General features: G+C 43.7%; 2 non-coding genes across 2 annotated transcripts; both read left to right on the top strand.

The window, feature by feature from the left end:
* Positions 1-1,508: 1,508 nt before the first annotated feature.
* On the top strand, positions 1,509-1,628 carry LOC148165385 (5S ribosomal RNA). The gene has a single exon (XR_015771524.1). It is a non-coding gene; the product is annotated as a 5S ribosomal RNA (ribosomal RNA).
* A 6,468-nt stretch (positions 1,629-8,096) lies between these two features.
* Positions 8,097-8,216, top strand: LOC148165384 (5S ribosomal RNA). The gene has a single exon (XR_015771523.1). It is a non-coding gene; the product is annotated as a 5S ribosomal RNA (ribosomal RNA).
* Positions 8,217-10,739: the final 2,523 nt, after the last annotated feature.

Here is a 10,739-nt window from a genome sequence, read left to right as displayed (position 1 = left end):
TGGAAGCATCCTCTACAAGTTTCACGAACGAATCGGTCGAAAAGTACGTGCGATCTTTTCGAAAATCGCCTCGCAAAGAGACGCAGCACGGATCGGAGCGACGACCGACGAACCTGCAGAGTGTAGGAAAAAAATTCACAAACGGTCGAAGATGACGTCCGAGAAGGTCGAATTTTTTCAAGAACGAAGATAAAACCTTCGCCTTTCGTAGGAGTTGATTTTTGAAAACGATCTTGACGAACAGGTCGGAAAAAAAACGATGTCAATTTCGGACTCGACCATGAGAAACGAATTTGTACGACGAACGGACTTTTCGAACGACTTTTTTCGCAAAATCGACATTTTTTCCTCAAAAATTACCTCACACGACGAAATCCCATCATCGAAACATCACCGAAAACAGTTTTGACGGCGAAATTCTCGTCAATTTTACGAAAATAAAGGGAAAATCAGACGGACCACCGTCGAACATCCAGCGACGGGAACGGACGAGTTTTTTAATTTTTCTTGCCAATTCATTGCGAAAGAAGCAATTTTTCTCGACGAAACCATTTTATAATCATAAAAAAAACTCCCCAAACACCACAAACCAACAAAAATACGGAAATCTTGCATTGTTTGCATTTTTCAGACACTCTAAATAAAACTACGTCGATGTCGGCGGATTTTCAGTCGGTCGTCGGTCGACAGAAATCCAACGAAATTTTCATTTGTTCTTCTCAAAAACGAAAAACAAACAAATCAACAAAACATTCCCTACTATTAGTCGACATTTCGAGCAGAAACTACGAACGTCGAAAGATTTAAAAAATGAAATATGTAGGTGTGCGTGCGTGCGTACTTACTTGAAACTTTTTTCTTGTTTCATCGTCGCACTGGAACAAATTAAATTTTAATGCAATGTAAACGCGACCACACTTTCGACGAAAACATCTCTATGAATCGAACGACGTCGGAAAAAGAATAAATCGAGAAGAGAACAAATCATGAAACAACACACACCCACCCCGCCCGGCCCGGCCAGAGTGGTGGGAATTTCGATGAATGAACAGACAAAGAAACCAACTCTGTTATCAGTTCTAAGAAAGAAAGCAGGTAGCGGCGGCGGCGAACCTTCGACCGTACTACGGTCAGTTCATGAATTAACCCCGTCCGTTCGGAGTTTATTCATCTCCGGTCCGTGTCGGCGTTTACTTCAAGTGGGTGCTATTTCCATCTAAGCAAGCAAGTGAGTAAGTAAGTTCTCAAATTTTAAATTACGTTAATCGCAAGTGACTCGTTGAGATCGTCAAACGAACAATTTAATTTAACGCCTCATACGAGTTTTTTTTTTTCGTCATTTTGTCGCAAAAAAAAAACTAAAAAACGACTCGCAAAAAAAAATTTTTTTTTTTTCTTCTTTTAAATCTTGTACATTTTCTGACATGTGTACCATCGAAAAATGTCACATCCAAACGATCGAACAATCACAAAAAATCGTCAACGTACCATCTTGGAAAATTTTACCAGGCAACGACCATACCACGTTGAAAACTACCGGTTCTCGTCCGATCACCGAAGTCAAGCAACGTCGGGCGCGGTCAGTACTTGGATGGGTGACCGCTTGGGAACACCGCGTGCCGTTGTCTCTACTCTTTTCTTTTTTTATTAACATTTCTGATGTCAAACTTTTTTTAAATATATTTTTCACTATTTATATTTTCTCTCAGGAACTTATATAGTATGAAGACGAAAATTTTTAATTCGTTCGAGTTGAATTTGTGGTTCTGAAAAGAACCGATTTTTTTTCTTTTTTTTCCAACCAACTTCCAAGCTGCTCGAGGAGGATTTATTTTGAACTGGTGTATTTGGTGACGGCCTTGGTTCCTTCAGAAACGGCGTGCTTCGCCAATTCACCGGGCAAAAGAAGACGCACCGCCGTCTGGATCTCCCTGCTGGTTATGGTCGAACGTTTGTTGTAATGAGCGAGGCGACTGGCTTCAGCAGCTATACGTTCGAAGATGTCGTTCACGAAACTGTTCATGATAGACATAGCCTTGCTGGAGATACCGGTATCGGGATGGACCTGCTTCAACACCTTGTAAATGTAGATGGCGTAACTCTCCTTCCTCCTGCGCTTCTTTTTCTTGTCGCTCTTCGAGATGTTCTTTTGAGCTTTTCCGGCCTTCTTGGCCGCCTTACCGCTGGTCTTGGGTGGCATTCTCTTCTAGTCGTCGAGTTAAAAAAACGTTTAAAAACAGAAAACGAGACAGACACGACGTGCACGTTACGACGAGTATACTCGATCTAAAACGCCGCACACCTAAAATCCCTCTATTTATAACGAGCGAGCGACAAACAGGCGCTCCGCCTTAGTTCGTCGTTCGACCATTGCCCTAACGAGATGGCGCTGTACCGACCATATAAATTTCTAGCCTTCGCCGCGTTCGGCATTTATTTCAAGCCGTACGTTTGTCAGTGCGCTTCGTGTCAGTCGCAGTAGGTGTTTTGCTGTTTATATCGTATAACAACATGTCCGGAAGAGGAAAAGGAGGTAAAGTGAAGGGAAAGGCGAAGTCTCGTTCCAGTCGTGCCGGACTTCAGTTTCCCGTCGGCAGAATTCATCGTCTTCTGCGTAAAGGAAACTACGCCGAAAGAGTGGGTGCAGGTGCTCCCGTTTATTTGGCGGCCGTAATGGAATATCTAGCCGCCGAAGTTCTCGAATTGGCAGGAAACGCCGCCAGAGATAACAAGAAAACCCGTATCATTCCGAGACATCTTCAATTGGCTATAAGGAACGACGAGGAGTTAAACAAGCTCCTTTCCGGCGTTACCATCGCCCAAGGCGGTGTCTTGCCCAACATCCAGGCGGTGTTGTTGCCCAAGAAGACCGAAAAGAAGCCTTAAATTTAATTCTTCGCCGCCGTCATCTCGAACGAAAAACAAAAACTTTTATAAAAACCATCTTCACATCGGCCCTTCTCAGGGCCAAAAATTCAACTCGAACGAATTGATTTTTTCGCCAAAATACAACAACCTATGAGAATCATGTTAAAAAGTCTTTTAGATATTTTAAAGTTAAACCGATCAATTAATTCATTATACGAGCGTAGACTGAACGGAAGATTTTCGATTACATTCAACCAAGAAAGATGATTTTTACGACTTTTCATCGTAATTTTTAGAAAAATTCAATGCCCGACTAAAGCACGAACTCGACAACTCTATCTATAATAATTTATTGATTATCTAATTCAAGAAACATTCCGATTCGTCGTAAATTTCTTCACATTTCGCACATTAATCTGTTAAGAACATACACACACACACCGGTCGCCTATACGTGCTCTCCGTCTCGATAATTTCTTGCAGCAGCAGTCGTCAGCGGTGAGCCGTAATACTACAATCAATCGTTTTATTTGCTATGAGATTTTGTTTCAAGTCACGTCTGAGGAGAGTAACTCTACCCCATATTGGACATAACCTCAAATATACTCTTCGTGGCAAAAACGTTCTTTTAACGATGGTCATTCTAACCTAAAACTGCTGTCAAAATTGTCAAAGTCGCCGCCTGGATCACAAATTAAAATGATCACTCACTCCGTACGATTTTCATTTCGATTTGAAGACAAACACACAATTGAGCAACATATTTAATTCGTTTGATTTATTTTGTGGTTCTGAAAAGAACCGTTTTTTTTTTGTTTGTTTGTTTGCTTGCCTGCGGGGGGTTTGTTGTTATTCCTCTGAGGATGCGGATACACGTCATAAAATGATAAAATTAACCGCCGAAACCGTAAAGGGTACGACCTTGACGTTTCAGGGCGTAGACGACGTCCATGGCGGTGACGGTCTTACGTTTTGCGTGTTCGGTGTAAGTTACGGCGTCACGGATGACGTTCTCGAGGAAGACCTTCAACACACCTCTGGTTTCTTCGTAGATGAGACCGGAAATACGTTTCACACCACCACGACGAGCCAATCTTCTGATCGCCGGTTTCGTTATACCTTGGATGTTATCGCGTAGAACTTTGCGATGACGTTTGGCGCCACCTTTTCCCAATCCTTTGCCACCTTTACCACGACCGGTCATCTTGATAAAATTAGGAAATTCTTCGTACAAAACGACGTAGCTTCGACCAAGTTCGTTATGGAACTAACGTCAAAATTTCATTCCGCGGGACTATTTATAAGTTACGGCAGCTCCACCTCGCGTTAAAAACGAATCCACCAATGGCGTCGCCGTATGACTCATCGAGTTTATAAAACGGCCGTTGGCGCGACGAAAATTTTCAGTTGACTTTCGAACGTTCGTACGTACGGTCGGTCGTTCGGTCGAAGCAAGCAAGCAAGCCACTACCTACGTTAATTCTTTTCATTTGATTCATCCGATATCCGAGATGGCGAGAACTAAACAGACGGCTCGTAAATCTACCGGTGGCAAGGCACCTAGAAAACAGTTGGCCACGAAGGCGGCCAGAAAAAGCGCTCCCGCCACCGGAGGTGTCAAGAAACCTCACCGTTACAGGCCCGGTACGGTCGCCCTTCGTGAGATTCGTCGTTATCAAAAGAGCACTGAACTTTTGATCCGCAAGCTGCCTTTCCAACGTCTCGTCCGAGAGATCGCCCAAGATTTCAAGACCGATCTCCGTTTCCAAAGTTCGGCCGTGATGGCACTTCAAGAAGCCAGCGAGGCTTATCTCGTCGGCCTCTTCGAAGACACCAACTTGTGCGCCATCCACGCCAAACGTGTCACCATCATGCCGAAAGACATCCAATTGGCGAGACGCATTCGTGGCGAGAGGGCTTAAATTTCCTCCATCCATCCATCCATCCATCCGATCCGACCATCTAGAATTAACAAATTCTTCATCTTCGAAGGTGTTAAAAGAAGAAAAAAAAAATCGGTTCTTTTCAGAACCACAATTATTTTCCAACGAATTGAAAATTTATCGTTCGCGCATGCAACTTTTTGAGATTGAAAAAAAAAAAAAAAAAAAAAAAAAGTTAGGTTATGTGATTTATTCACAAAATTCGTACTTACATAAAACGATAAACTTTTGCTTTTTTCTTTCACATTAAATTTTCTTTTAACTGAGACTATTTGAAACATTATTATATAATAAAGTTTATCATTCTTTGTAATAACACTGTTTCGACAGTCAAATGAATAGACAAGAAAATCAAATGAAAGTATGTATCTCCTCAACAGAATGTGCATTGTCCAAGCGAATCTTTCGTTCGTTTCTTGAAAATAATTGTGGCCCTGAAAAGGGCCATTTATTTGTATCGATGGTGCCCCTACGTCGATATATACGATCGGAGCACGTTCCCGAAACCACCAGGACGTCGTCGTCGTTGAAAAAATTAAATCATCGTCGTCGACTTTTCACTTCTTTCTCTTGGGTGAAGCGGTTTTTTTCGCTTTGACGGTGACGGCTTTGGCCGTTTTCGGTTTCGGCGCTTTCGGTTTCTTGGTTGGACCGGCCTTGTTGGATTTCTTCGCTTTCGATGGCGTCTTGGGTTTGACGGGCGATCTGGAGGCGGCGCTGGCTTTCTTTTCGGGAGCGGACGCAGCCTTTCTAGCCTTCGATACGGCGACGCTCTTCTTTTCGGCGGCAGTTTTCTTAGACTTGGCCGAAGCGGCGGGGGCGGCCTTCTTACCGGCTTTTGAGGCGGATCCTTTTTCGGCGGACGTCGGCGCTGACGCGACGGAACGTTTAGCAACGCCCGTCTTCTTGGATTTCGCCGATGACGACGCGGTCGCAGCGGCAGATCTCTTTTTCGTGGCGGACGGAGCCTTAGCTGCACCGGTGACGGCAGAAGCCAACTTGAACGAACCGGAAGCTCCTTTTCCTTTGGTTTGGACCAACGAACCGGATGCGACGGCGCCCTTAAGGTACTTCTTGATGAAAGGCGCAAATTTTTCCGCGTCGACTTTGTAGTTGGCCGCGACATATTTCTTGATCGCCTGCAACGAAGAACCGCCGCGTTCCTTCAAGCCTTTGATGGCGTTGGTGACCATCTCCGAAGTGGGCGGATGAGAAGGTTTGCTTCTCGGATTTTTGGGCTTCTTCTCCTTCTTCACCGGTGAGGAGCCGGAAGTGGCACCGGCGACCGTCGAAGCTGCTTGATTTTCTACGTCGGCCATATTTTCGTCTATCGCGCGCGCGTTTTTTTCTTTTTATTATAGGTAGGCTTATTCTTCGGTGAAAGAACGAATGAACTTTACAGAACGAATTGGGCGCCAAAGTCAAAGTGTTGGCGCGTTCGAAAACGCGCGGACCGCGGACTAAACGAGAGCCTTCTCGTCGAGTTAGAAAATTCAGTGGGCCTCGAATACAGCTTTCGCGTGATGGCATCGTTCTCTTTACGCGAAGATCACCGCCTCCGGGTGCGGGAACATGAGCGATTCGGTCGGCGATGGCCTCCTGAATAACCTCAAGTTTTCCCGGACGACCAGCCGACCTCCAAAAGCGAACAAGGACCGATCGAACGTCGACTCGAACAAAGACCCTCCGAAACAAGGAGATGACATCCAAGTTCGACGCCGACGTTACGCGTTTTCCACGAATAACAGGAAAGTTCCGCTTTCGACCAGACAAACTTGGAAGCATCCTCTACAAGTTTCACGAACGAATCGGTCGAAAAGTACGTGCGATCTTTTCGAAAATCGCCTCGCAAAGAGACGCAGCACGGATCGGAGCGACGACCGACGAACCTGCAGAGTGTAGGAAAAAAATTCACAAACGGTCGAAGATGACGTCCGAGAAGGTCGAATTTTTTCAAGAACGAAGATAAAACCTTCGCCTTTCGTAGGAGTTGATTTTTGAAAACGATCTTGACGAACAGGTCGGAAAAAAAACGATGTCAATTTCGGACTCGACCATGAGAAACGAATTTGTACGACGAACGGACTTTTCGAACGACTTTTTTCGCAAAATCGACATTTTTTCCTCAAAAATTACCTCACACGACGAAATCCCATCATCGAAACATCACCGAAAACAGTTTTGACGGCGAAATTCTCGTCAATTTTACGAAAATAAAGGGAAAATCAGACGGACCACCGTCGAACATCCAGCGACGGGAACGGACGAGTTTTTTAATTTTTCTTGCCAATTCATTGCGAAAGAAGCAATTTTTCTCGACGAAACCATTTTATAATCATAAAAAAAACTCCCCAAACACCACAAACCAACAAAAATACGGAAATCTTGCATTGTTTGCATTTTTCAGACACTCTAAATAAAACTACGTCGATGTCGGCGGATTTTCAGTCGGTCGTCGGTCGACAGAAATCCAACGAAATTTTCATTTGTTCTTCTCAAAAACGAAAAACAAACAAATCAACAAAACATTCCCTACTATTAGTCGACATTTCGAGCAGAAACTACGAACGTCGAAAGATTTAAAAAATGAAATATGTAGGTGTACGTGCGTGCGTACTTACTTGAAACTTTTTTCTTGTTTCATCGTCGCACTGGAACAAATTAAATTTTAATGCAATGTAAACGCGACCACACTTTCGACGAAAACATCTCTATGAATCGAACGACGTCGGAAAAAGAATAAATCGAGAAGAGAACAAATCATGAAACAACACACACCCACCCCGCCCGGCCCGGCCAGAGTGGTGGGAATTTCGATGAATGAACAGACAAAGAAACCAACTCTGTTATCAGTTCTAAGAAAGAAAGCAGGTAGCGGCGGCGGCGAACCTTCGACCGTACTACGGTCAGTTCATGAATTAACCCCGTCCGTTCGGAGTTTATTCATCTCCGGTCCGTGTCGGCGTTTACTTCAAGTGGGTGCTATTTCCATCTAAGCAAGCAAGTGAGTAAGTAAGTTCTCAAATTTTAAATTACGTTAATCGCAAGTGACTCGTTGAGATCGTCAAACGAACAATTTAATTTAACGCCTCATACGAGTTTTTTTTTTTCGTCATTTTGTCGCAAAAAAAAAACTAAAAAACGACTCGCAAAAAAAAATTTTTTTTTTTTTCTTCTTTTAAATCTTGTACATTTTCTGACATGTGTACCATCGAAAAATGTCACATCCAAACGATCGAACAATCACAAAAAATCGTCAACGTACCATCTTGGAAAATTTTACCAGGCAACGACCATACCACGTTGAAAACTACCGGTTCTCGTCCGATCACCGAAGTCAAGCAACGTCGGGCGCGGTCAGTACTTGGATGGGTGACCGCTTGGGAACACCGCGTGCCGTTGTCTCTACTCTTTTCTTTTTTATTAACATTTCTGATGTCAAACTTTTTTTAAATATATTTTTCACTATTTATATTTTCTCTCAGGAACTTATATAGTATGAAGACGAAAATTTTTAATTCGTTCGAGTTGAATTTGTGGTTCTGAAAAGAACCGATTTTTTTTCTTTTTTTTCCAACCAACTTCCAAGCTGCTCGAGGAGGATTTATTTTGAACTGGTGTATTTGGTGACGGCCTTGGTTCCTTCAGAAACGGCGTGCTTCGCCAATTCACCGGGCAAAAGAAGACGCACCGCCGTCTGGATCTCCCTGCTGGTTATGGTCGAACGTTTGTTGTAATGAGCGAGGCGACTGGCTTCAGCAGCTATACGTTCGAAGATGTCGTTCACGAAACTGTTCATGATAGACATAGCCTTGCTGGAGATACCGGTATCGGGATGGACCTGCTTCAACACCTTGTAAATGTAGATGGCGTAACTCTCCTTCCTCCTGCGCTTCTTTTTCTTGTCGCTCTTCGAGATGTTCTTTTGAGCTTTTCCGGCCTTCTTGGCCGCCTTACCGCTGGTCTTGGGTGGCATTCTCTTCTAGTCGTCGAGTTAAAAAAACGTTTAAAAACAGAAAACGAGACAGACACGACGTGCACGTTACGACGAGTATACTCGATCTAAAACGCCGCACACCTAAAATCCCTCTATTTATAACGAGCGAGCGACAAACAGGCGCTCCGCCTTAGTTCGTCGTTCGACCATTGCCCTAAACGAGATGGCGCTGTACCGACCATATAAATTTCTAGCCTTCGCCGCGTTCGGCATTTATTTCAAGCCGTACGTTTGTCAGTGCGCTTCGTGTCAGTCGCAGTAGGTGTTTTGCTGTTTATATCGTATAACAACATGTCCGGAAGAGGAAAAGGAGGTAAAGTGAAGGGAAAGGCGAAGTCTCGTTCCAGTCGTGCCGGACTTCAGTTTCCCGTCGGCAGAATTCATCGTCTTCTGCGTAAAGGAAACTACGCCGAAAGAGTGGGTGCAGGTGCTCCCGTTTATTTGGCGGCCGTAATGGAATATCTAGCCGCCGAAGTTCTCGAATTGGCAGGAAACGCCGCCAGAGATAACAAGAAAACCCGTATCATTCCGAGACATCTTCAATTGGCTATAAGGAACGACGAGGAGTTAAACAAGCTCCTTTCCGGCGTTACCATCGCCCAAGGCGGTGTCTTGCCCAACATCCAGGCGGTGTTGTTGCCCAAGAAGACCGAAAAGAAGCCTTAAATTTAATTCTTCGCCGCCGTCATCTCGAACGAAAAACAAAAACTTTTATAAAAACCATCTTCACATCGGCCCTTCTCAGGGCCAAAAATTCAACTCGAACGAATTGATTTTTTCGCCAAAATACAACAACCTATGAGAATCATGTTAAAAAGTCTTTTAGATATTTTAAAGTTAAACCGATCAATTAATTCATTATACGAGCGTAGACTGAACGGAAGATTTTCGATTACATTCAACCAAGAAAGATGATTTTTACGACTTTTCATCGTAATTTTTAGAAAAATTCAATGCCCGACTAAAGCACGAACTCGACAACTCTATCTATAATAATTTATTGATTATCTAATTCAAGAAACATTCCGATTCGTCGTAAATTTCTTCACATTTCGCACATTAATCTGTTAAGAACATACACACACACACCGGTCGCCTATACGTGCTCTCCGTCTCGATAATTTCTTGCAGCAGCAGTCGTCAGCGGTGAGCCGTAATACTACAATCAATCGTTTTATTTGCTATGAGATTTTGTTTCAAGTCACGTCTGAGGAGAGTAACTCTACCCCATATTGGACATAACCTCAAATATACTCTTCGTGGCAAAAACGTTCTTTTAACGATGGTCATTCTAACCTAAAACTGCTGTCAAAATTGTCAAAGTCGCCGCCTGGATCACAAATTAAAATGATCACTCACTCCGTACGATTTTCATTTCGATTTGAAGACAAACACACAATTGAGCAACATATTTAATTCGTTTGATTTATTTTGTGGTTCTGAAAAGAACCGTTTTTTTTTGTTTGTTTGTTTGCTTGCCTGCGGGGGGTTTGTTGTTATTCCTCTGAGGATGCGGATACACGTCATAAAATGATAAAATTAACCGCCGAAACCGTAAAGGGTACGACCTTGACGTTTCAGGGCGTAGACGACGTCCATGGCGGTGACGGTCTTACGTTTTGCGTGTTCGGTGTAAGTTACGGCGTCACGGATGACGTTCTCGAGGAAGACCTTCAACACACCTCTGGTTTCTTCGTAGATGAGACCGGAAATACGTTTCACACCACCACGACGAGCCAATCTTCTGATCGCCGGTTTCGTTATACCTTGGATGTTATCGCGTAGAACTTTGCGATGACGTTTGGCGCCACCTTTTCCCAATCCTTTGCCACCTTTACCACGACCGGTCATCTTGATAAAATTAGGAAATTCTTCGTACAAAACGACGTAGCTTCGACCAAGTTCGTTATGGAACTAACGTCAAAATTTCA

The sequence above is a fragment of the Gnatocerus cornutus genome, unplaced genomic scaffold (assembly GCF_029298725.1).
Source record: "Gnatocerus cornutus isolate USDA-ARS CGAHR unplaced genomic scaffold, icGnaCorn1.1 ctg00000339.1, whole genome shotgun sequence".
Taxonomy (NCBI): Eukaryota; Metazoa; Arthropoda; class Insecta; order Coleoptera; family Tenebrionidae; genus Gnatocerus; species Gnatocerus cornutus.
This window is presented reverse-complemented; position numbering and strand designations above follow the sequence as displayed.